This window comes from Pteropus medius, unplaced genomic scaffold (genome assembly GCF_902729225.1).
Source record: "Pteropus medius unplaced genomic scaffold, Ma_sr-lr_union100, whole genome shotgun sequence".
Classification (NCBI taxonomy): Eukaryota; Metazoa; Chordata; class Mammalia; order Chiroptera; family Pteropodidae; genus Pteropus; species Pteropus medius.
This window is the reverse complement of record NW_024350319.1, coordinates 18,657,669-18,682,266: the sequence shown is the minus strand read 5'-3', so window position 1 is coordinate 18,682,266 and position 24,598 is coordinate 18,657,669. Positions and strand designations below refer to the sequence as shown.

The following is a 24,598-nucleotide window of genomic DNA, read 5'->3' as shown; positions in this document are numbered from 1 at the left end:
GAATCTTCATCAGTGGTGATAAAGATATTCTTTTATATTACCTGAATATAAATTCTGAAAAATTTATTTTTCACATATATGTATTTAATACAGCTAGAATATACTTTCTTATATAATGTAGAGATCTAATTTTGTTTTTTCTAAATGACTAATCAATTTTTTATATAATTTATTGACTAGATTTTCTTTCTTCAACAATCTACAATGTCACTATCACATGTGGGTATATGTGGGTCTGTTTGTGGATTCTTTATTATATTTTTGATTAATTTTTGTATATTTGTATAAATACATAAATGGCTTAATTAATACAGTTTAATGATAGACTTTGGTTTCTGATAGAAATATTTTAGTACCTTGTTGCCTCTTCTACTTTCGGGTATCTTGGCTGTTCTTGGCACTTTGCCTATGTACATTTTAGAATTAATTTGTTAAATTTCTCAAATATTCTATTTGGATTTTGAGTTTAATTTTGTTGCCTCTAAGCTAATTTTTAGGAAAACTGCTATATTAACTACATTAAGTTATTCTATCTGAATGTGATATATTTTTCAACTTAGGCATTTAGAAATATATATTTCAATGACATAAGGAATCTTTTCCTACCTAAAAAGATTTTTTCTACCTTTTTATTTCCCTTGAGTATAAAATTTTATCGTGGCATTTATCTATCTATCTATCTATCTATCTATCTATCTATCTATCTATTTATTTTTCAGCATTTTGAAAAAAATCATTCCATCGTGTTCTGGCTTTGACTTTTTTCTGTGGGGAAATCAACCATTAGTCTTACTGATGCCCATTTAAAGGTGAGAATTTTTTTTCTCTAACTGATTGTGTGAACTTTGGTATGCTTGGGTGTGGTATTTTTAATATTTATCTTGCTTGAAGTTTGTAGTACTCACTGAAAATATGGCTTAATATGTCAATAATTTTAAGACATACTCAGTTATTTTTTCAAATAATATTTCAACTTCATTTTCTCAACTTTTCTGGGAATTTGATTAGACATAGATTACATCTTTTAATTATAATGACCATATATGTTTCTTATACTCTTTTTTGTTTTTCACCCTATCTTTTTTTCTCTTTCTGTCCTTTATCCTGGATAAATATACTAATTGACATTGATATTTTTGTTAACATTGATATATTTTTTAATACATGCTGAATATGTTTCTATATTCTAAATCACTGGTAGTCCCTTCCGTTCTGTTTACTCTGCAGTTAATCTTAGCCATGAAGTTTTTAAGTTCGATTATTATATTTTTCAGTTTTAAGATTTCCATTTTTATAGTTTATATTCTTTGCCAAAATTGATAAAATTTTTTTGAATATATTAAGCATAGTTATTTTTAAGTCCCTAGTTGATAAATTTATTACTCAGAATCTCTGTAGGTCTGCTTCTATGTTCTATTACTTCTCTTAGGTTTTGATTACATTATCTTACTTAATTATATGCCTAGTTATTATTATCTTTTTTTGCTAAATTCTAGTCACTGCATATTAAAAAAGGTGGAGATAACTTGAAGCTTAGAATGATGTTATCTTCTAATACAGAAAATTTATCTTTATTTCTGACAGGTGGCTAAGGGTATTAGTAATCAAGTTTTGCTTTAATTCAAATAGAACTTTAGAGCATTTGAGGCTGGTTTGTTCTGTTCACCCTTAATCCAAAACTTAGCAGAATTGCCAGTCCTTCCCCACTTGGTAGATTTTGAACTTGAATTTTTTTTCCATGAGCCTCATGTCTCTGTTTAAACCTCTGCCGAGCTTCTTAGTCTCTCAGCTCTTCATTCTGGAAATAGCAGAGACATATTAGAGAAAAGTCTCAAATGTAGGTTGACTTTCTGGGTGTTTATCTTCTGAATTTTGACTTCGTAATTCTTCATTTTCTAGTTTTATTTCTAGTGAATTCAAATATATGATTAAAAACATTTTGCCCATAATTAATAGTTGTTTTAAGCTAGAGAATTGATCTGAAATATTTAGTCTACCACCATTAGAAGCATTCTTATTTTGAAAATTCAATGTATGTGTGTGTTATTTCAAAACGTATTTATTTTTCAAATCTTACTGGTCATTTTTGATAGTGTCTTATTCTCTGCTTACATATCTTGATTTCCTCTCTCTATCTTTCTTCACATTCTCTCTCTTTAAAAATATTTTATTTATAATTATTTTACGTTCTAAAACTAATATCTTCAGAATTCTAAAGGTTTAAAGGTTTAAACCTATGGTTTATTTCTGTTCATCTTCATACATTGTGGAGTATTTCTTTATGTTCTTTGTAATTTTTTTTTTTTTTGTGAGCTCATATTTTGTTGAACTTCTTCTGTGGGAAACTTTAGGACCTAATAGAAGGCTATGCTCCAGAAAGAACTTGTACTTGCTCCTGGAGGGTATTATTAAATGTTACTAAGTTGAGAGTACTCTGATATAATATTTCAGCTTCAAATTTCTCTGACTGCATGGATGGTATATACTTGAAATTGTGACCTGAATGGTAGCAGGTCTATTAGACCAATTCTCAGGAGGGACTATTAGGTATTGTGTGTGTGTGTGTGTGTGTGTGTGTGTGTGTGTGTGTGTGTGTGTGTGTTTTCCACCTAGGGTCCTGATGAAGACAGACTGGTTCCTAATGGGTTTCCATTGCTAATATGCAGATATTATCAACATCTTTTTACTAGTGCTGAGTTTCCAAATTAATGAAGTCCATGTCTCATGGGTTCTTTACTGGGTTGTAGCTATGATTACATGTCCTGGATGTGTTGAGTGATGAAAAATACATCTAACACATCCAAGAATAGATAAAATAGCATATTAGTAGATCTGTAAAATAATTCTTTAAGCCTGGAATAATACTTACAGAGATCAGGAAAGTATTGTAAAGATCTAAAGTTGTTAAAAATAAGACAGTAAGAGGTGATGGGCACACTGTCTAAAAGATTCAAATTCAGAAAGGAAGATGGCCAAGAAAGCATCTCCTAGAAGTACTTTACCAGAGACTGCCAAGTTTGATCTCTGCCTATACCCAACAAATAATCTTGATAATATATATATACTTTAAGTAGACTTAAATATGTGCTAACATTTCCTGATGTATGTGATAACATCCAATTTCACATTTATATGTCATCTATAACAGTGTAACTTGCTTAGGCTTATGTATTTAAAACCCAATGCTTGGTATAGCCTTTGTCCTACATTTTTTTTTTTTTTCCCGCAAGATGTAAGAATATCTTTATCATACATTAGAAATAATTGTCATGGAGTAAGGATTTCCTAATCATAGCAAATTGAGGGAGTTTGTATAAAGAATCAGTTCCATAAATTAGGAATTCCAGAGACCAAAATTAACAGTATTCATGATTTAGAGAACAAAAGTTCTATTAAAACATTGCACATAAAATGCTTCCACCACTAATCTATATTATATGATGATGAGAGAAATGAGGTGAAATAGAAGATTAATGAAAAAATCAATGATAATTTCTGTCTTCTTACTAAATAAGAGTCGATTTGTATCATCACTATTAGCATCTAAGTACAAATGGGAATAAGATCAGGTCTAGAGGGAAAAGTTGTGTCGAATTTTCTAATTTTATGGCTCAATGTAGGCAAAGCGTAGCGCTTAATTCCACAGCTTTACACTTACGGTGTGACCACACACTATTTTTTCCATATCCAGACTAGATAGTCAGCAAAGTCTTTCTATCTATCAGAAAATAATGCTGCAGAAATATATTTCTTATTTAATTCCTACTATTCTTTTAAATGGCAGTTTGCAGAATGCATCTGGGTGTACAGCTAATGACCCATGAGCAATAAGCAACTGTTTAAGTAAAATGCACTATGAAAAAGCTTTTACCAAACAGCATTTTAATATTTTAAATAGATTTTCCATTGCAGGCTCTTTGTAACTGGATTAGTTCTCTGATGTGTTCTGACAGAACTGCGGTTAGGGATACTCCATTAACTTTGTCTGTCATCTTATTTTCCCTAGTATCCAGCAGAACACCCTTATATTTCATAATTTGTATTGCTATCAGTGCTGATTTGTAAATGTGCAAATTATAATTAACAGTGGCTACTACTTCTATTAAATATTAAATCATTCTTGCAGCTTATATTTTCCACAGCAGATGGAGCCCTGTGGTATGCAAATAGACTTTCCTTACACCGTCAGCAATTTTTAACCTATATTTTACCTTAAAGAATACATTTTTCCCTGTTTGTTTTACGTTTTCTATAGCATTTAGGTTAATATTTATTTACTGCAGATTTTCTTTCTACCAATAAGAATTTCATGGACTATTACGTCCTAGCACTGTGATTTTGTTTCCCGTCATTAATAGCTCCTTAATCATCTGGCTTGCCTGTAAGTACGAGAGCATGTTATTTGTACTGATGCTGCGGTATTGCATAAGAAGCATTCAGTTATATTTTAATATGTATAGCAGAAGCAAAAAATGTTGGGTACATCATCGTAGGTTTTAATTTGAAATCTAATCTATGTGCACATTTTTCCCTCAGAATAAGCAAAAGCATTTAAGGTTTTATATTTTGTCTTAAACATTCTATTAAATGTCATCAGCCGATTCAGGAAAATGTATTGCAAAAATATTAGAGAAGTATAAAATGTGTAAATGTAATAGATGCTTGGGACATGGAAAGGAATGTAAAAGTCCAACATTTATCAGGTAACCATAAACCACTAAGAAACATTGATAGAAAGTAGCATTCCTATGATATATAGCATCTTAAGCATGAACTCTTATTTCTGGTATTTATTGCAGTGCTGTTGTATTAAAAAACACTAATCCAGAATTACTGCAACCTTCCTAACTGAGGACTCCTAGAGTATGAATATTTTGGTTGAGGAGCGAGTTCTAACTTTCTTAACAATGAAAGGATATATACTTTTTAAACCCTCTGGAATCAGAAGGTTGTTTCTTTGACAGGTTTTTAATGGCAAGTTAAGACTGTCGGGGAAATCATAGAACTCAAAGGCATTAACTGACAAATTAAGCAAAGAGTAATGAAAACTTCGATGTGTTTGAATCATCATTCATTGAACTGTAATTGCCTTAGCAGCAGAAAATTAAATTGTAACAAGTAAGGGTCTTGACACTTCCCGTAATTTCTGGAAAAAAGTTTGTGCGTGCCATGGAGGATCAGCAGCAGTCACATGAAATACTAGATGTGAGTCTTTTTAATTAATTCATTTTATTTATTTATTTATTTTAAATCGGCCATTCAATTAGACACACAAGGTTATTGTAACAGTCTGCTTTTTAGATTCTTTAACATTGAAAATTTTTGGTTTGTGGAAGATGATGCAATTTTAAGTAGGGTCACGTTCAGGGTATAGGGCCTATTGGTTTATGGAAACAATTAGAAATGACTTGCCAATTATATGCTCTCTTTCTCCTCCCACATCCTGGGGGAGAAAGAAAGATCTGGGACTATGCTGGGAAAATTGTTTATATTTGGCTTTTATGGGTGTCATTTGGGGGGCCAGTTGAAAGCATATTAGTTTATTAGTGACTGGCCAAAGAAAGTAATCTCCAGGTAGCAGGTTTCTTTTCTTTCCAAGAAAAAGACTATCTTTGTTGTTGTAATAGTTGTTTTTAAATGGTATGAATACCGGAGAGAGTATAAGATACTCAGAAAGAAAAGCATATCTATTTTTCTGACGATTTCCCTATAGGAGTCAAAACAGAGTGAGGACACAAAGGCTTTATAAAAGAAAATTTTGGATTAATTGAAAATTATAATTATGGAACCCATAAGAACAGCCTGACTGACCTTTCTGTGGGCTTTAGAGATTGTGAATTTCTCAACAGATAATGCATCAGTTTTGGGTGGGAAGCTGTGATGAACGTTTGAGTGAGAAAATATGTGTCTGAGTTAGAGCATCTGCTTTCATTACTTAGTTTTCGAGAGGACATTGCAAGTCAAGGAAACGAGTGGGTTTTATCCTGGAAAGGATCCAAGGGAAATTAGATCTTCCTAAGAAGACAAAGGAAGAACAGATTTCAGCAGTTCTGAGGAGGGAGCTGTGGGCGAGACTGAGTGGAGTGAGGACTTGCTCTGTTGGCCAAGGGTAAGCTCTGCTCATCTGTGGACAGTGCATCTTCCCTCAGGAACATGGTGATTCATTCAGGGTTCAGAGTGAATCTGTTTAAAATTCTCAGACTAAAATCTTCCCAAACAAGGTGCCCTAAGAGAATATCTCTGCTTTAGATATCTGTGTTTAATGGGAATTTCCTGGAGAAAAGGCCTCCACGGGACATTCACAAAAGCTTGGAAGAAAGAGCACAGTGGAAGTGTGGAGAACAAAAAGGAACTGGACTTGGGTGGAGAATTGCAGATTTAAAGTTTGAGGAAGAGTCTTCATAAGGAGACTACATCTCAGAGTCAAATGATTTCATTAATGATTCATACCTTCAGAAAGAGAGGAGGGAATTTGTATACCATTCAGAGTTCATATATTTCTATAATTTAAAAAAATAAAATGGGAGACCTAGGGCAATAATGACGAATAGGGTATGTGTTAATATACATATGGAAATCTGTCACACAACGGAGACTATCAGGCTGATTTCCATTCTTTCTTTATTCAGGGACTAAGACTAAAGATGGATGCATGCGGTGGAATGGAGAAAGAGGGGAAAATGGGATACTTCTGGGTGAATCAGATAAAAAGCTGTTTTGCTTTTTTTGACTTGATTGCCTATGTATGGCAGGCTCTGGGAACCTCATAGTATCAGTATCTTCTCCTATTTGCTAAAGTCAGAGTCTTTTCTGGACACTACTTTCTTCTCTATGTATCTGTGTGTCTTTAACCAATAACATTTACACAACCAACTTAGGTCTCCAGGCTTTCTGCTTGCCGTTTCCTATGAAAATTCCAGTACTCAACATTTATCATCATAGCCACCAGTATGCTAAAATATAAAGTGAACAAAGTGGAATTAAAGGTTTTTTCATTCCTATTTTACTGGAGTCTTCTGATAAGACCTTCTCATCACCTTCTTCAGGGAACCCAAGTTGAGCTCTCCTCCCCTGACGTATGTCACCCATCAGTCATCCTCTTCTCAGCCTCATCTAAATATGTAAGTTCTGTGGTCTATGCCTTTGGTATCTTGTTAGGTTTACTTAATCTTATCTGATAAATAAAGTTAAGATGCTATTAATTGATAAGGATCTTTGGGTAAGTTTGTCTTTTTCTAGAAGTTTTTATTTATATGGGCCTGGAGATCCTGCGGTAGGGTCCAGTAGGACAAGAGCATCCTTGCCTTCCTCCCCATCATCATTTTAACTACTTTGCTTACAAGGAGCTTTGGCCTTCTACTTAAAGTCCATGAGATTATATAAAACCCCCAAAGCAGTGCCTTCTTTAAAAAAAATTATCATCTTCCAAAATAATGCTTTTTTTAATAGCTGTGGTCTTACACAAATCTAGTATTAGGGTTAAAGGAAAGTAAATAGTAAATCTAAGTAAAATTATCCTGTAAGGTATCCAGCTTTACAAAAACATGAACTCTCCTTGGCTTCATGTTCCTGGTGTTTCATTTGAAATTTTTGTAGATTCTACTTTTGAAGACTGAGTGTATTTGTTATAGATAAACATAGTCTCTGGAAAACTTGCCTTGAGAGAAGCTCAATGCAAAAAAGCCTTGTTTCTAGTAAGATGCATGATTTAAGAAATTTGCAAAATGCTCTAGATGCTATCTAAATTTTGCGGATTTGCAGTGGCATTAGTGTAGTAAAGTCTCTGAGAAGTCCTGTAGTGAAACACCTGTTTGAACTTGCTTAATTCAGCGTTTCCTAAAGGTGTAATTCCTTTGTGCACAACATTCCAGGGAGCTAGTGTTCCAGTTAACACAATTGTGGAGGATGGGGCAGGGCATGATTCTGTATCAATTACTTCTGTAGAAAAAAAAGGGAGACAATGCTGTGTTGGAAAATAATGTAAGCAGCACCAATAAACTCACCTATTTTTAAAATTCATTTATTTACTCATTAAAAATTCACTAAACACTAACCACGTAAACAAGACTGAATCAGGAGTTGGGAAGCTTCCTTTAAAAACCCGATTCTTGTCTTGAGGTTCTTATAGGCATGTTGGGACACACTTTGATAATAAATGTATTCTGATCTACACTTGTGTGACTGAGTCAATGATCAATTGCAGGAAATACGGGATGTTGATGACTACTGCCTCATCTAAGCCACATTTTATGGCAACATCCAGATTTGGTAAACTAAAAACCAATAAAAAACATTGCTTCAAAGACCTTTCATTCTGTTAAAGTCTTAAGCTGGAAGTGATGTTTATTTTCTCTGATATTGAGGAAAGAACACAGGGCTTGGACTCAGAAGACTTTGATTTGAATCCTCCCTCCATCTTTGATAGCCTTGTGGTTGATGACATCTTTAACACTGCTGAGGTACCAGACACTGAGGATCCAGTTATTAATATTTACCTGGAATGAATCTGGGAGGATCCTGAGAGGATCTAATAAAAATATTATGTCCTTCATAAAGTGTAAAATTCTTCACCGATGTTAGGCATTGCTTCTATTATTCTTCCTTTTATTACTCTCGGACTAATCAAAATAATCAACATGTGAGGTATTGTCTTAAATGTTTTCCATTTATTTTCTCTCTTAATCTTTACAAAAACCCCAAGTGTTAGATACTATAATTATTCCATTTTACAGATGGGAAAACTGAGGTTTACAGAATTTAAATCATGGGTTTTAGTAAAACATCTGCAAATTTTCAGTGTACTAGCCTGGCCCATACTTAGCAATTTTGGAATTCATTCTCTCATTCAATTAATATTAAGCACCTATCATGTGCTGTGTATTGTTTCAAGTTCTGTGTACACAGCCGTGAATGAAATGAACTAAAATGTCTATCCTTGTAGAATTTAAGATCTAGCGAGGAAGAGAGACAATAAACATAATAAATATGTTAACTATGTAGAATATTAGAAGCTGATGAGGGCTATGGAGGAAAAATAGAATAGGACAAGAGGTAATTGAGAGTGTGGGGAGAGGGAGTGAAATAAAATTTTAAATAAATTGGACAAGGTTGCCTGTTGGGATGGTGACTGTTGAGCAAAGATTTGAAGGAGGTGAGGGAATGAGTCATAGGGATACCAGAGAGACGAGTGTGCTGGTCAGAGAGGACAAATGGTGCAAAGGTCCTAAGATGTGAATATATTGGGGGAGAGTAAGAAATAGATCAGAGAAGCTAGAGTGGATAGGGCCTGTAGACCACTGCCCAGGCTCTGGCTTGCACCATTCATAGAATGGGAGACATGGAAAGATTTTGAGCAGAGGAGTGACATGATTTGATGTATATTTTAAAAGAATCACTTTGACCATTTTGTTAAGAGTACACTGTGGGGGTTAAAAGTGGAAGCAGGGAAATCAAAAACTGCTCATTCCTGGTACAGAATGAAGGGAATTAGAACGTGCTTCCAAATCTCATTTAGTATACATTAAACTCAGTTAGTTTATTTTCCATATAGCAAAATGAGTAAGTTGGGAGGCCTGTTTGAACACCTATTTATCTTGGCCAAATACTTTCTCCTAGCATCTTGAAGTCATTTATTTGGCCATGTTGGTGCTATAACCAAAATGAGTTTTTCTATAATAGTGACATAAATCCTGGAATTCCAATAGAAAATTGGATTAAATAGGACTTTTTTTTTTTCTTGTGGGTGGTATATTCCAACTACTTCTTATCAAAACCAGTATAATTTCCAGTATAGACTAGGTAGTGATTTGAAAGCATCATCTATCTAGATTCTGTCTAAAAGTAGAATATAGATTAATAGTGGACTATGATCAGAAGCAATATTATTCTAATATGCAGAATTAGGATCAGAATCATGATCTTTTAAAAACAAGGCATGGAAAACTGACAGTGAGAATTTAAATTCATTTTGAATAACTATTGGTATTATTATCCAATCTCTAACCTTTAGATGCACACAATTGAGCCTGGATGAAGAATTTGATGCTGTTTTTCTTATTGAGGTGATAGAACTGGAAATCACATAAACTTTAGTAAGCTTATTTATGGATATTCAAGTAACTTTATGGACCATGCTTGGGTTAATGATAGGGCAGAAATGCTATTAAAGCAGAATACTATTAGTTAATCCACTGATGATGTGCATTAGTGATACTTGAAAAGTTATACAGTAGTAGGACTTTTGTAGTATTAGCTCATTCCTCTATTAAGATTTATAGATGTTTTATATGAACTTATGATTCTCCGTTCATTCTCAGTGAATGACTCAGATCCCTTTAACTTACTAGGAGACATGCTCAAGAAGGCTTTCTGTAAATGAAACATGACTGCCTTGTTTTCTTTCAAAATGCGGTGCAGTTACATTGGAATTACAAGTCTACTGTGTGACCAAGAAGCATCCTCAGTCGAAATACAGATTGAACATTTTATTAGGAATGCAAATCAGATTTTTTTATTTACTCAAGCATTCATAGTTGGGAGTAAAAGGGCGACAGAGATGAGACTATTCAAGAACGTATTGAATTAATCTGAGGTCCTTTCCCTTTGTATTTGATTAATCTTTTGCCAACAATTGACCAATGTCTTTGTGGAAGATATGCTCAGACAATGACGATCAATTACCTTTTAGAAATATCTGTGGTGCTCATCTCTATAGCACTTATACTAAAAAATTAGAATGATACAGAGAAGACTAGCATGGCCCCTGTGCAAAGATAACATGAAAATTTTTGAAATATTTCATATTTTTAAACTAAAATAATTATGGTAATCATTTTATAATATACGCATATACTAAATCATTAAGTTGTACACATTAAACTTAAGCAATGTTATGCGTCAATTATATCTCAATAAAACTGGAAAAAAGAGAAATATTTGTGCTTGGAGACTGGAAGGAGGGCCAAAGGGTCAGGTAAGGCAGTCTCATCTTTGAGACTATAGTCAGAAATTTTGCAAGAAATTGAAAATGCAAAATGCTGTATTAAGCACATGTGTAGCTACCTGAAATCTGGCATCATTTTAAAACAAAGTGATTAAGAGGGTATAAATGTTAGTATTCTATTGCTATCCCTGCCACCACAAATCTACAGCCTACTATTTTCCTTCCATACGTTTCCTAATGATGCTTCTGTTGATAGAAAGCCCCAGTCATTTTTTATTAATGGATGCTGTGACTTCTTCCCACTCTCCTTCCATTGGCACAGCATTTACTGATTAGGGATGCTGGGTGAGTCAGAATATTCCTTGCATAATGATTGGTTACTTGGAATGGGTACCAGCTCTTCCTTTGTGATAAAGAACAGTGTATATAAATAAGGGTAAGAGATTTTCTTGACGTTCAAGGTCTTTGATCTTGGAGTTACAGACTATAAATTTCCTGGGCCACATTCTAGATGCAGAACTTCCACTGAAGTCAACAGAAGTTTTGTAAAAAAAATAATGGCAAGAAATTGCACTATTATTATTTATTACTATTTCTTTTTGATAGCTCTGAAGAAAATTTGGTGCGTAAAGTATTGTGGAAGTTTTGAGTTTTCCAGTGACTCATTTTCATGCAAATGTTTATCACATTTCTGGGTATTGTTTTCTTCTATCATATATATTTCCATCTTCCATGAGTAAATCAATATCTTCATCCATATTGCACATTCAGTGGCTGTAAATTCAGCATATATTCTCATTAAATGTTACGAATATGTGATTTTCATTTATGATTTCAGTGGGTGTTTCTGAAATTTCCACAGCAGCATCTGGCCAGGAAATATTGTCTGTGAATCAGAATTATAACACCTAATTTTATTTTTCTTCTGTGTGTTCATTTCTCTAATCCTTTCCTAGTAAACAGGAGGCAATTTAAATTCTTTTCTATCCTAATTCTCAGAGATCCCTCTCATGTACAGACTTTAGGTTTGAGTTTGCTTTTTCTGTTATGCATGGTTCAGGGAACAATGGAAGCAATTCTTGAGTCCCCTCCGCTTCCTTACTGCGAATACTCCTACCTAGGCCACCGCCGTGGTTTAATCAGACCCATGCAAGTGCCTCCTAAGAGGTTTTTCACTATTTCAGCTTCAGTTCCTTATAATCTCTCAATGCTGATGTTAGAAAGATCTTTGAAAAATGCAGAGATGATTCTGCCTCTCCCTGCTTAAAAATCCTTTTTAATTTCCTTAGAATAAAGACCAAATGTTTGAACATAGGTCAAGGAGCTCTACATACTCTGGTCTCTACCTGCCTCTCCAGATAATTGTCCTACTCTCTTCCTCACTCTATGCTCTAATCTCAGGGACTTGCTTTCAGATCCCCACATCATCACTTTCTTTCAGCTCCAAGCCTTTATACAGGCTCTTTCCTTTGCCTGGCCCACTATTCTATTCCACATGCTCCTCAAGATATCCTACCCATCTTTCAATTCTCAACTTAAACGTCACTCTTCTGAATGGCCATTCCTACTGCTGTCAATGGGCTCTGCATTCCCACAGGATCCTGCATGTGACCTTTCAAAATAGCCATTACATCTGTAACTTTTTGTTTAACATCTATCTTCCCCACTAGATTGCTATCTTTATGAGGCCAGTGACTATGTATATGTTGTTTATTGCTCTATTCCCAACACCTTGCACATAAAAGTGTTTGGCACCAAATAGATATGTAAGAAATGTTTGTTGACGTCTCTTTCGTCCTAATTCCATTGGTGTTCTGTTATTCTTTCCCACTGCTGTAATTGGATGCATGTTCATCCCTTTCTAAGGAGATGGTGAGACACTCTTCTTTTGAGTATCCCACAGATACTCATTATCCTTTATCCTTTTTCTCTGGAGCTACTTCTCGATGTGAATTTTCACCTTAAGAGCTTATTCTACTTTGGAGTGACTGAAACAGCCACATGTGAGTGGAAGATCACTATCCTGGGAGATGGGAAGCTTAAGTTTGAATTTGCCTATGACATTAGTTGGGCTTTTAACTTTAGGCAAATTGTTTAATCTATCTGATTATTATTCTAATAGGCCACAAAATGAGATGTACAGACTAGACTAAATCTATAGGCTCCTCTCTGATGCTAAGAAGTTATTTTGTACACTGTAGGGAAGAGTTAGCTTACTGTCCTGGAGTGCAGAAGAGAAAATGATTGAAAGGTGATCAAATGGAAACTCAGCATGTCTTCATAGATTGAATATTAGATTGTGACCTGGAGAAGGCCAAGGAAAAGCTGTTTCCTCCAACATCTGCCCTACCTTTTCTCCATTCTTTTGTGATTCGTAGCAGCTCTGGGCAGTTGTGGTTTGGAGAGAGAGCTAATGGTGGACCCACATGAAACATTTTCTCAGAAATAAAGTGGCTAGCCAGGATAGTGTATGGCCACATGGTGGAGGTGTGTGTGTGAGTGTGTATGTGTGTTTGGGGGGGAGATGATTGTTATTGTCTACCATCCAATTTACCTAATAGCCACATTGCTAAAGCATGTTTAATGTATAATTAGTAAAAGAGCATAGGATTTAGAATTACACCAGGGTTTAAACTAAATTCCAGCCCCATCATTTTGTGGTGTGTGTGTATGTGTGTGTTTGTGTGTGTGTGTGTGTGTGTATGTGTATGTGTGTGTGTGTGTATGAGAGAGAGAGAGAAATCCAAAGCAATTAATTTATTTCTGAGTCTCAGTTTCCTCCTCTACATATTTAAAGTAGTAACTATATCCTGGAGTTGTTTAAAATTTTAAAAGAAAATATTTACAAGACGAGGTATTTTTGTCAATTTAGCATGCCTTTCACTTCTTTCAATAACACCATTCTCCCCCAGAGGAACCACTCCCCAGTACACAGATCATGTCTGTCATGTAAGGGACTGCCAATCAAGTAGTAACTGGTTGTTCTACGAAAGCCCACCTCCCACTCTCCTTAAAACAAAGAATCTGTAGATGAACTGAGCCTAACCAACCAGTGTATAGCTCTGGATCTTTAAAATTGAGGCTAGGGTGAGCCTTTCTGATGGTGAAGGCAAGAAAATGCAAACTCAGAAGCTTCGGAAACTGGGGTCCTAGCCTCTCAGAGAATTCTGATTTAAAATAGAAGACATGAATAGATATAAAGTAACAATTGGAGAAGAAGGATCCTGGTACTATCAGATCTTTGGTTCTAGGCATTCCCAATTACATTCTTACTTTTCCTTGTCATATGAGTCAATACATTTATCTTTTTGCCTAAGGCAGTTCAAATTGCATGCCTGTAATTTACATATCAAAGAGTCAAGACTAATAGAATAGCATACTATATAGATCCTGAGGCGACTTTACTTCTCTTCTTCACACAAATATGATCTTATTTTGTTTCTTTTTAGGATTGGTACAAGCATCATGAGTTGAAAAAATCAAGAGTTTCTATATTCTGAAATTCAAGTTTTTAATAAATCAGTGACCTCTCCTTCTACTTTCCTCCACAGGTTTAATTACTAATTCAAACAGTATTTTTCATACTTTGAGACTTTAAAATTATAATAGATGTGGATACTTAAATATGCTAATATACACTATTGTCAAAGTGTAAAATTGGCACCATATTTCTAGATGGCAATTTTGAAATAAGTATCCAAAAGTTTTCATACTCTTTTACTCATCAATTCCACTTCTACTACTCCATCTTATGAAAAACAAGCCTGGATGTGAACAATGATGTAAGTGCGTATTTAGTTATCATAGCTTAATTTTTAAGAATGAAAAATAAAACAATTTAATGAGTGTCCAAATCTTAACAGTTACTTAAATTCCATGCAGCTTTTAAATAATTTTTGGAATATTTGATGACATGAGAAAACTCTGATGATATATTTTTCAGTAAAAATAAAGAAGCCGTGAAAGAGTACATACAATATAATTCTGATTTGCAATATGCATCCACAGAATCACACAAAGAGTACATGTGTGTGCTCAGAGCTACACACATATCAACAGTAGTTCTCTCCTAGGCAATGGGATTACTAGGATGGAAGATATTGTGACTGACTCCCCAGCATCTACCCTATTATCCCTCCTACCTCTACAGCAGCCAAGGTGAGACTGACCTTCACCTTAAGTTCTACAGGTGGCCCATCACTGAATGATGTCAGTCAGAATCATCCCATCCCTCTAGTTACGGTTATTAGTTTAGAGGTGGACACATAATTCAGGCCTGAGCCATTTAGTGGAAAACATTAAATTGGCATTAATGTCCGGTTCAGAGGTAGGTATATAATTTTATTTGATCCAATCAGAAAGAGTTGAAAGAGTTTTTGTTGGGTGGGAGGCATCTATTTCTTCTCCCTGACTATGGATGAGAAAACATGAAGTCCTAGGTGATACTGGGAGAGATTTTGTGACCACAAGGGAAAGCTGGCCTTAAGGTGAACTGACACACAGAAGAGAGAGTAGAGGTGGCATGAGACCTTATAACTGGTGTCATTGTCACATCTCTCACTCAAAACAGCACTAAAGTCTACTCTAATTTTAGAATGAGCTAACATATTCCTAATCATTTAGGCTAGATGGCATTGAGGTTTTCATTACATGAAAATAGACCAAACTTAAATAAAGTGATTTTTATTTTATCTTTTATATTTTTCAGTATTTTGTAAAGATTTTCTGCACTGAACACATGTTGCTTTCATAATTAGAAAAGGTTATTTATTTTTTTAAAAAATTACTACTAGTTAAAAACTGGCAAAGACTCATTAAGTCAGTGTGTATTCTTTTCTCCTTACTTCTCTCCACCTTCTTCTAAACCTCCTTCAGTTCTCTTCCCCGAATTCACACAAGAGCCAGAGGAGCCAACAATATGTCAAAATGTTGTCACTCCATTAATTAGGAGACTTGAATTGGGTGAGGCCAACCTACATTCTGTGAAATTGATTGGCAAGTAACTGGCAGAGCTACCCTCTTGCTAACAGGGCAATGGCAGAGACAGGATTGATCAGTACTGTTTATCACCATGTGGCTCATTCTAAATATATAGAAACCTGGGAGGATTCACAGAGACACTGGTTATCTTATGCTGACTGAAGAAGCTTCATAGCCAGGATCTAGAACTCCATTGCTTAATTCAGTAGTGTGGTGAAAGGAAGAAACCCCATGAGCAATGTGGATTGCAAAAGCTAGAAGTAAATTTAAACTAGGCATATATTCATATCTAATGAGTTACAGTCTTATCGAATTGGTTAGAACAAAAGGCATGGTGCATTAGAGAAAGGGTATTTTTTGAGGGAGTCGAGCCAGCAGCAAATGGTGAGGATAGAGAGAAGTACTTCAGAATCCTGTTGAGAAGATGATTCAGAAATGGAACTGAAGAAGAACATGGGAACCGGAGGCCAAGCATCTTTAAGATATCAAATGCACAGCTATAATAAATATTGCCTTGGGGAAGAGGAATGCTTGCTGGCAGAATCTGTCTCATGATGGCACCCCTATCTCTATTTCCTCACACCCCACTGCTCCTGGTTCCAGATTATATGCATGATAGGACTGCCATTACTAAATATGAAATCTTAGGCCAGCCACTTAACCTTTCTGCCCTTGAGTTCTCTCTCATCTGTAAAAGGGCTCAGAGTCAGACCTGAGTACTCAGGAATCTGCCTGCTTTAAATTTTACGGTTGTACAATTGGTCCATCCATCTGCCCTTCTGCATAAATCAGCCAATGAAGGGACGCTGTGTACTTTTGAGCCAAATGTTGTTTCCCTGTGGGTGAGGAAGGCATCCTCCCAAAGTGGCACACTCAGGTTGGTAGGGGGCTTTTCAAGTTGCGCTGCTCTCCTTGCAGCTGCTCTGCAGAGGGGAAAGAAACCTGGATTTTAAAGAAGCAAATGTTCTTTTTTTTTTTTCTTTTTCTTTTAAACAAAATTAACTCACAGCTGCAAGCAGCACAATGAAGGCACATTTAAAAATAATCAGATGCTTTTGGGGCCTCCTTCTTCTGCCAGAACAACTTCAGTCTGGGATGCTGGTTGCCTTTCAAGGCTGCAGCCTCTGGTGCCAACTGTCCAGGAATGAAGTGAGGCCTAAAGCTGTTGGTATCAGAAAAGAGGCCTAAAGTTTTATGATTTTGGGGACCCTAAAGGCCTCAGCTGTTGTCTGTTTGTTCTGTTCTAATTAGAATGTATTACATATATTTGAAAGGCATCTGACAGCTAATAGGTTGTTTTTCAAGGGTGATTTGATTAAACATTAAAAAAAAAGTGTTTAGTGATATTTAAATTCCATTTAATCAACTAATTTTTATTTTATAACAGTAATCAAATGTGAGCCCATGCAGTCACTGAAAGGTGCTTGAGATGACCAAGGTCTAAAATCGTGCTAGTTTCTGAATTTCCAATTTGATGCCATACATTGAGTTTTAGATGAGGATGCCATATAGTTAGAGGATTATTTAAAATACTCCACTCCACCATGATGTATCTGCATATGATTTTCTGCATGTTGTTCAGGCTGCTGAGCTCACCTTAGAAGAAAAAGACATAATGGAGTTGAATATTTTGAGAAAAGCCTAATAAAATACTTAACATATTGGAGAGGACAACTTTGAGAGAATTAAGATTCTTTACCATGACAAACTGAAGGCCAAGAGTCACCTCGATTGCTGGGGCTGGGCATAGGGACTTTTAAAGTCAAGTGACCTCAGGGCAAATCCCATTTGGGCCACCTGTTAATGGTGTGACCCTGAGCAAGGCCCTGTATCTTCCAGGTTTCTTGCCTACACAGCAGAGGTAATAATTGTTACCTTACCCAATGTTATGAGGACCATATAGGGTGCATATAGTGAGCATCCTGTCTGCTCATATTAGGAGTCTAGACTGACAAACATTTATTGGGCATCTACTTTGCTTTCAATAAATGTTTCCTTTCCTTAGTTTTAAAGCACCAATTTAGCTATCAAATCTCAGGAGGATAAATGGGTTTAACATCTTTTGAAGATTGAAAATATAGACCTAGGATAAATGAAAAACAATACTAGGTAGTAGAAAAAAAAAATGGCCTTTCACATCATGATTAGAATTCTCACTACGTTCAGAAAAGTTTTTATATAAATTAAGGGATGTTCTGTATTTAGCAGGCTTTAAAGGATAACCAAAAAATAATAAATTAAAACAGACCTAATCTCTTGAGATTGCTATTCTCAACATCAACCATGTCTTTCTATCAGAGTCAGGAACCTGGCTATGATTGAAAGACAATTTCTTTGTAATTAATAATGAAGATGCTATTTTATTTTTGATTTTGAAGATGACTAGACTATTATTGTCATAATTAAGAGAATTAAGTAGAATCATATCATATTGTTAAGGCCTAAGCCTGTCTTTCTTTAATATGACAATTATAACAGAATGATAATAATAATGTCAAAGCTATTGTAAGCTCTGTAAATATAATAACTCATTAATACTCATAACAACACTTATGGTAGTTACTGTTTCTTGTCTCCTTCAACAAAGGAGGAAGCTGAGACACAAAGAGATTAAATGACTTGTCCAAGGTCACACAGCTTAATGATAGAAGCAGAATTTGAAGAGAGGTGATTGGCTCCATACTTAATCCGCTTATTATATAATCATTCTAAAATTTTGAGTTGTGTTCTCAAAAGCTATCTTGAAACATAATACATCATCTTAAATTTCTAAAATTTGAGCTACATATTACAGTTTGAAACAAATATTTTCCTTGAAATTTGCAGTGTTGTTTGCAATTGGTATCTAGAGAAAGGTATATTTAGGAATTTAATATATTCTTCCATTAAGCCTATGGGTTTATAGGCACAATATTTTTTATTGTGATGTAGCTGTTTGGTTTCTTTTGAAGTTAGAGGTAAGTCCATCGTGTTACAACATGTCAGCCAATCATAAGTTGAAAACCCTAATCTGTGACTATGCCTGTTATACTGTGAGCACTGTAAGGTGCAATTTCAAGAGAATAACAAGAATTTCTCTTTGACGAACATTCATTCTTGTCTCCTAGAAGCTTAAAGGCTAATGAGTCATGTCACTTAAACATTGAAGAAACAAAGAAACAGAATATTGGGGAAAATATGCCTCTGTATGCTACATATGTAATCTAGTAAATTATTTTATTTTTAAATAACCTCAAATCCATTTTCCCTACCCAGCTCCTGCCCTTTACTTCCCTGTCCTGACTCAAATCCTTATCACTTGCTCCTACAGCATTGCAATAGCCTCCTACTTGGTCTCTTCCTCCAGCGTCTTTCCTTTCATTCCATTTTACACACCCTTTCCAGGTGACCTTGCTGAAACAGAAAACTGATCCCATTGTTGTTCTTCTGAGATCACTCTCCTGAGTCTTCACCACCTCATAATAAAGCCTGAACACCTTAGGATGGCATAGAAGGCCCTCCACGAAATCCTTTGCCTAATTTTCCAGCTTCTTCTTCCCTGATACACTGCAACCTTCACGCTTTGCTCTTTCAAACATTGAGGAATGCCTTTTTTGCTCTGGTCTGCTGGGAGAAATCCAGTGAATTCTTTCAGTCTAAATTTAACCATCACCTTATTGGAGAATTCTCCTTCGACCACCTTCTTACTTGTCCCATAGTCAGAAATAATTCTCTCACCTCTGTGCTCTCATTACACTTTATATGAACCTCTACTATAGCTCTTCCTATGGTGTTTTATAATTCTTTGACTACAGGTCAATCTTCCTCACCAGAGGGAGGGCTCTGAAAGGTAAGGATTGTGTTTTCACACTCTGTCTGCAGTATCTAACACAGCGCCTGACACAGGAAAGGTGTTTAAAAAATGGTTGGTTGTAGATTGAGGAATGAATGGACAAAAAATGATGGAACAAATTATATTGCTCAAGTAAAGAGAGAATTTTGGAAGTTTTCTCTAAGTTTCTTTAATGGACTCACTTATATACTAGTTCAGTAGGTATAGAGAATGTAACTTGGACTAGATGGCACAAAATCTTGGGTAGAGTCCCAGATTGTCACTAATTAGCCCTGTGGCCTTGGACAGATCCCTTAACCTATCAGTGCCTCAGGATCTTCACCAGAAGATATCTAAAACCTCCAAGGTTGCCATTAGTATTGAATAAAAATAATTCATAGTCAAAATGCTTTTGAAAGATATAAATAATAAGGCATTTTAGCAAAGCTTCTTATAACCAGACCTCTTATATGTAATTCCATGCCAGGGAAGCATAACATAGATATGTCTCACTGCTCCTTATCACTCATGGTTATCTGCTTGTCCTTCCTTTCATTGCTCTAGGGTATTGAAAAGGTATAGAAGGTTAGTTTTAGTAGGTCAGTATGCTCACAAGCAGAACCTGGAATTGCAAAAAGATTCCCAGAAAATATAGTATACATTCAGTACACAGAGAGCATGTCTGTATTAGACCATCAAAAGTCAAAGGCATAATTTGAAATGATGAACGTATCCATTTTAAGTTACACATTAGTTTGCATAGTTAATATCACTGTAATTAGTCATAGTTCTTATAATTTATTGAAAAAGATGCTCATCCCCTCTAGTGTACTACAGTGATGAATGTTGGGAGACCAACTTTGGAAGCTGGAATCAAAAAAATGAGTAACAGTTGGAGAATTAACGTGTAAATCAATAATATCCTTTCTTCTTCATTTTGAAACCAGGATTTTTATGTCACACTGCAAAATCAGAGAGCTTCTACAAGTTAGAACTGTCACTGCACCCCACAGAACTAGGTAGGCCGCTTCAACTGTAGGAAATGCTTAAAATCCTCTCAAACATTTGAGTAAATCTCTAGTAAATATTTAAACTCCGTATAACTAGTCACAAATAAATTAAGCTGATTTTATGCAGTCTCTCTAATTAGAAGGGCACAGCATTTGTTGAAACGTGATTAGTATTATTCATTAAGCAAAAAATTCTCATTTGTTTCTTATTATCACTATTCTGCATAAACCAACACAATTTGTCATGAACTCCCTCATTTGCTGTATCCTCAAAAAGCAGATTATGCTTATTTTTCATTTGGACAGTGGAAAATCAAGCCAGGTGTTTGGCAGCACCAGAGTGTTCAGGTGTAACTGTGCCAGTGATGGAACATTACGAGCAGCGTGGATGAAGAATGAGGCATGGAGAATCTTGGGACTGAGGTGCCTTGAGGCCCATCCCTTCCGAGTGCCCCTGCTGATGAGACAGGTGTTGCACCGGGCTGCTGGGAGGGGAGAGGGAAACAGAAAAGAAACTTTTTTGTAATGTCAGATCTTTCCCCTTCCATCAGAACCTGAAAACGCTTGCTTGAATTCCTGCTGCATTCAAGCTACGGGCATGTACGATGTAAAACCACCACAGCAGTATCTTTGTTTAAAATATTTCCAAAGCATAAAAATTCAGCTCCATGATTTGTCTAGAACTGTCTGTCTGTCTAGACACATAAGCACTGTACATATTTAGCTTTTCAGACTTATAGATATTGACAGATAAGACAAAGTCTATGTTATATTATCTGGATGAAAGGGGACTGCGGGCTGCTTTTTCTCCTCCGCAATCTATTCATTTTGTCTTTAAAATCTTCTTTGTTCTCTAGCTCAGGTTAGAGACTCCATTAAGGCTTGTGACTGCAGCTGCTTTATGATTCTGGCAGAAATAGGGACGTGAATGCACTAGGATCTATAAAATAGTGGCACAATGATAGGAAATTATTATTTTAAGGTAGCAGTGCACTTAAATATGGTACTTCAAATCCTGTCTATTCTTTTGGAACTTTAGAGCTATGAAGGACTGGATACTAACTATTTGGCCTCCAATGTGTTGATTTCTCTTTCTTGTCTCTATTTTTCTGTTAATTCACTATTATCTCTTGCTTTTTTAAACACTGTCTTTCTTAGGCCTTTCTCCCACTATTACTCCTATGGTTGATTTTTTGAGAGACCATCATGTGGGATGATGTGGGAAAAATATCTAAAAAGACAATATTGGAGAGAATGGTATCAATAATATCCTTTCTTCTTCATTTTGAAACTAAGATTTTCACTAAAAACATACACAGTAAAGGGGAGAGGTATGATGGTGGTCTTCAAAGGTCCACAGGATGCTCAAGGCCAGATTAGCACCATGGTGTTAAAAGCCACTCTAAAGCAATAAGGAGAAGATACAAAGAGGCAGATTAGAGCTTGGCTTGAGAAAACACACTCTAACACAACTGTCCAGACATGGAATAAGCTGGTTTATGAGATGGTGAGTTCTCCATCACCACAAGCAGTAAAGAGTTTGGGGTGAGAGCTTGAACTCTACGAGTTTCCAATTCTTTTCTATCACTAATATTAATGATTCTATTTTTTGGAAAGGCTGTGCTCAACTGCCTCACATTAAGTAAACTGGGAGAATTCCCATGACGATAGAATTTCAAAATTCTTGTTCTTCTGTGCTTCACACTTTCTGAAGCCTGCAAACTGGCAAAGTTCCGTTAGCACTTGAAATGGCTGGTCATGCTGAGAGAAGTGTATAAAGCATAACACTTATAACTGTAGTTTTAGGGAACCCTTATCAAGGTTTCATACAGAACTCTGATGAGTAGACTGAGGGACTCCTGTTTACTGTTATGTAGCCAACCACAGCTACAAACAAGTTAATGGCCCATCTAGAAGTCATCCTTTGCTTTCACAGCATTTTCTTGTCTTCTCCATGCATGAGGACTTGTCCAAATGAAGGCTGTGGGGATCACATTTTGGGTATAAATAGTTTATACACTTGGGAGAATTTTACAAAGTTAAAAAGTATTCAGGAGTATATGAGTGTGAGGTAGAATTAATTACAAATTAAAGGAGCAAATATATTATCTTTCCAAGTAGGAAATTAGTTATAAAACTAGTTTTTAAAATTGATGAAACTTTTGACTGAGGTTTTTAAAATTGTGGTCAGAGACCACCTACCTGTTGCAATACAGATTCCTGGGTCTGGCTTCAAACCTATTACGAGAGAGAGAGAGAGAGAGAGAGAGAGAGAGTTTTATCGCTGTCTAACAAATTACCACAGACTTAGCAGTATAAAACAACATCGATTTATTATCTCACAGTTCTGAAGGTCACAAGTCCATGAGAGCTGGGTTAGGTTCTCTGTTTAAGGTGTCACAAGGCTGGAATTAGTGTCTTGCTAGGCTAGGATTTTATCTGAAAGCTCTAGGGGAAAAGTTAGTTCCAAGATCACTCGAGTTGTTAGAAAAATTTAATTCCTTGCTGGATGTCAGCTAGGGGTGGCTCTCTGTTTTGAAGGCCACCCACATTCTTTCTCATATGGCCCTTTCCATTGTCAAACCAGCAAAAGCATGTGGAGTTCTTCTCATGCTTGGAATCACTCTGACTTCTCTGCTATTACATGTCAGAGAAAACTCGTTGCTTCTAAAGGGTTCATATGATTAGAGTAGGCCCAGCTCAATAATCCCCGTATTTTAAGGTGTGCCAATTTGCGACTTAAATTACATCTGCAAAATCCCTTCACAGCAGTACTTTGAATAGCGTTTGATTGAATAAACAGGGTGCAAGGATCTTAGGGACCTAGCTTTATAATTCTGCCTATCGCACCTACTAAATCATTGTCTCTTCAGTGGAGCCAATGAAATCTATCTTTTTAACAACACTCCAAGTAGTTCTGATGAATAATAAACTTTGAGAACTACAGGCTTAGAAGGATAATAAGAAAAACACTGAATGTTAGGTGTTAGGTGAGTGATGCAGAAAACAACTGTTATAAGAGTTTTGAATGAGGGACCACTGAAGATTAAAGATGCCAATGGTTGTGGGGATGTTTATGGAGAAAGAAACATTGTAGATTTTCTAGACAGGTATAATGCATGAGCAAAGATTCAAATATGAAAAAAAACCACATAATTTTACTTTCAGAGTATGATTAAATTAAATCTGGTTGACGTAATTGTAATTGTGATTTGGAGGAGAAGGTGTGGGGTTGGGATTATATTGGGTAGGGTCTCAATCGCCAGTTCAAAGAGTTGAAATGAAGGAAAGGCATGAAAAGTTTTTAAGAGTAATAATGTTTAAAAAGCAATGTGATTTTATTCCCTTTATCTCATTTACTCACTGAATTTCTCTGCAGTTAAGTTATATTTTGATTCACTTTTAGCAAAGCCAAAGTTTTGGTTGGATTCCAATGATAGCCTAATAGTTTTATTATTTTTTATTCATGGGGATGAGGAAAGAAGGAGATTTTTAAATTATAAGAAATAAACTGGCATATGGGAAAGGGTAAGATGACCCAGGGTTCAGACTTTGGTTGAAGGAGAGTGAGGGCAACAATCTGAGTTTCTTAGAAGTAGCTTTCTGATTCCTAAATATGTTCTGATATTTAGAACATATACTGATTCCTAAAATGTTCTCCAGTCACCATCCCCCAGATATAAATGTATTCCAAAGACCTCATACCTTTAATGAGGAGAGGTTGTGGGGGAAGGATTTAGTCACGACATAGTTATTAGAATTGAAAGATGAGAGTCAGTTTTGTCGTTTGGAACAGAAGGTGAACTAACTTGGAGCCAGGTTCAATAGCTTCAAATACCAGATGAAGACTGCAGA

General features: G+C 35.6%; 1 non-coding gene across 1 annotated transcript; it reads left to right on the top strand.

Moving 5' to 3' along the window:
• The first annotated feature begins 10,698 nt into the window (after nucleotides 1-10,698).
• LOC120583565 (U6 spliceosomal RNA) lies at nucleotides 10,699-10,807 on the top strand. Its single transcript, XR_005647806.1, has one exon. It is a non-coding gene; the product is annotated as a U6 spliceosomal RNA (small nuclear RNA).
• The last annotated feature ends 13,791 nt before the right edge of the window (nucleotides 10,808-24,598 follow it).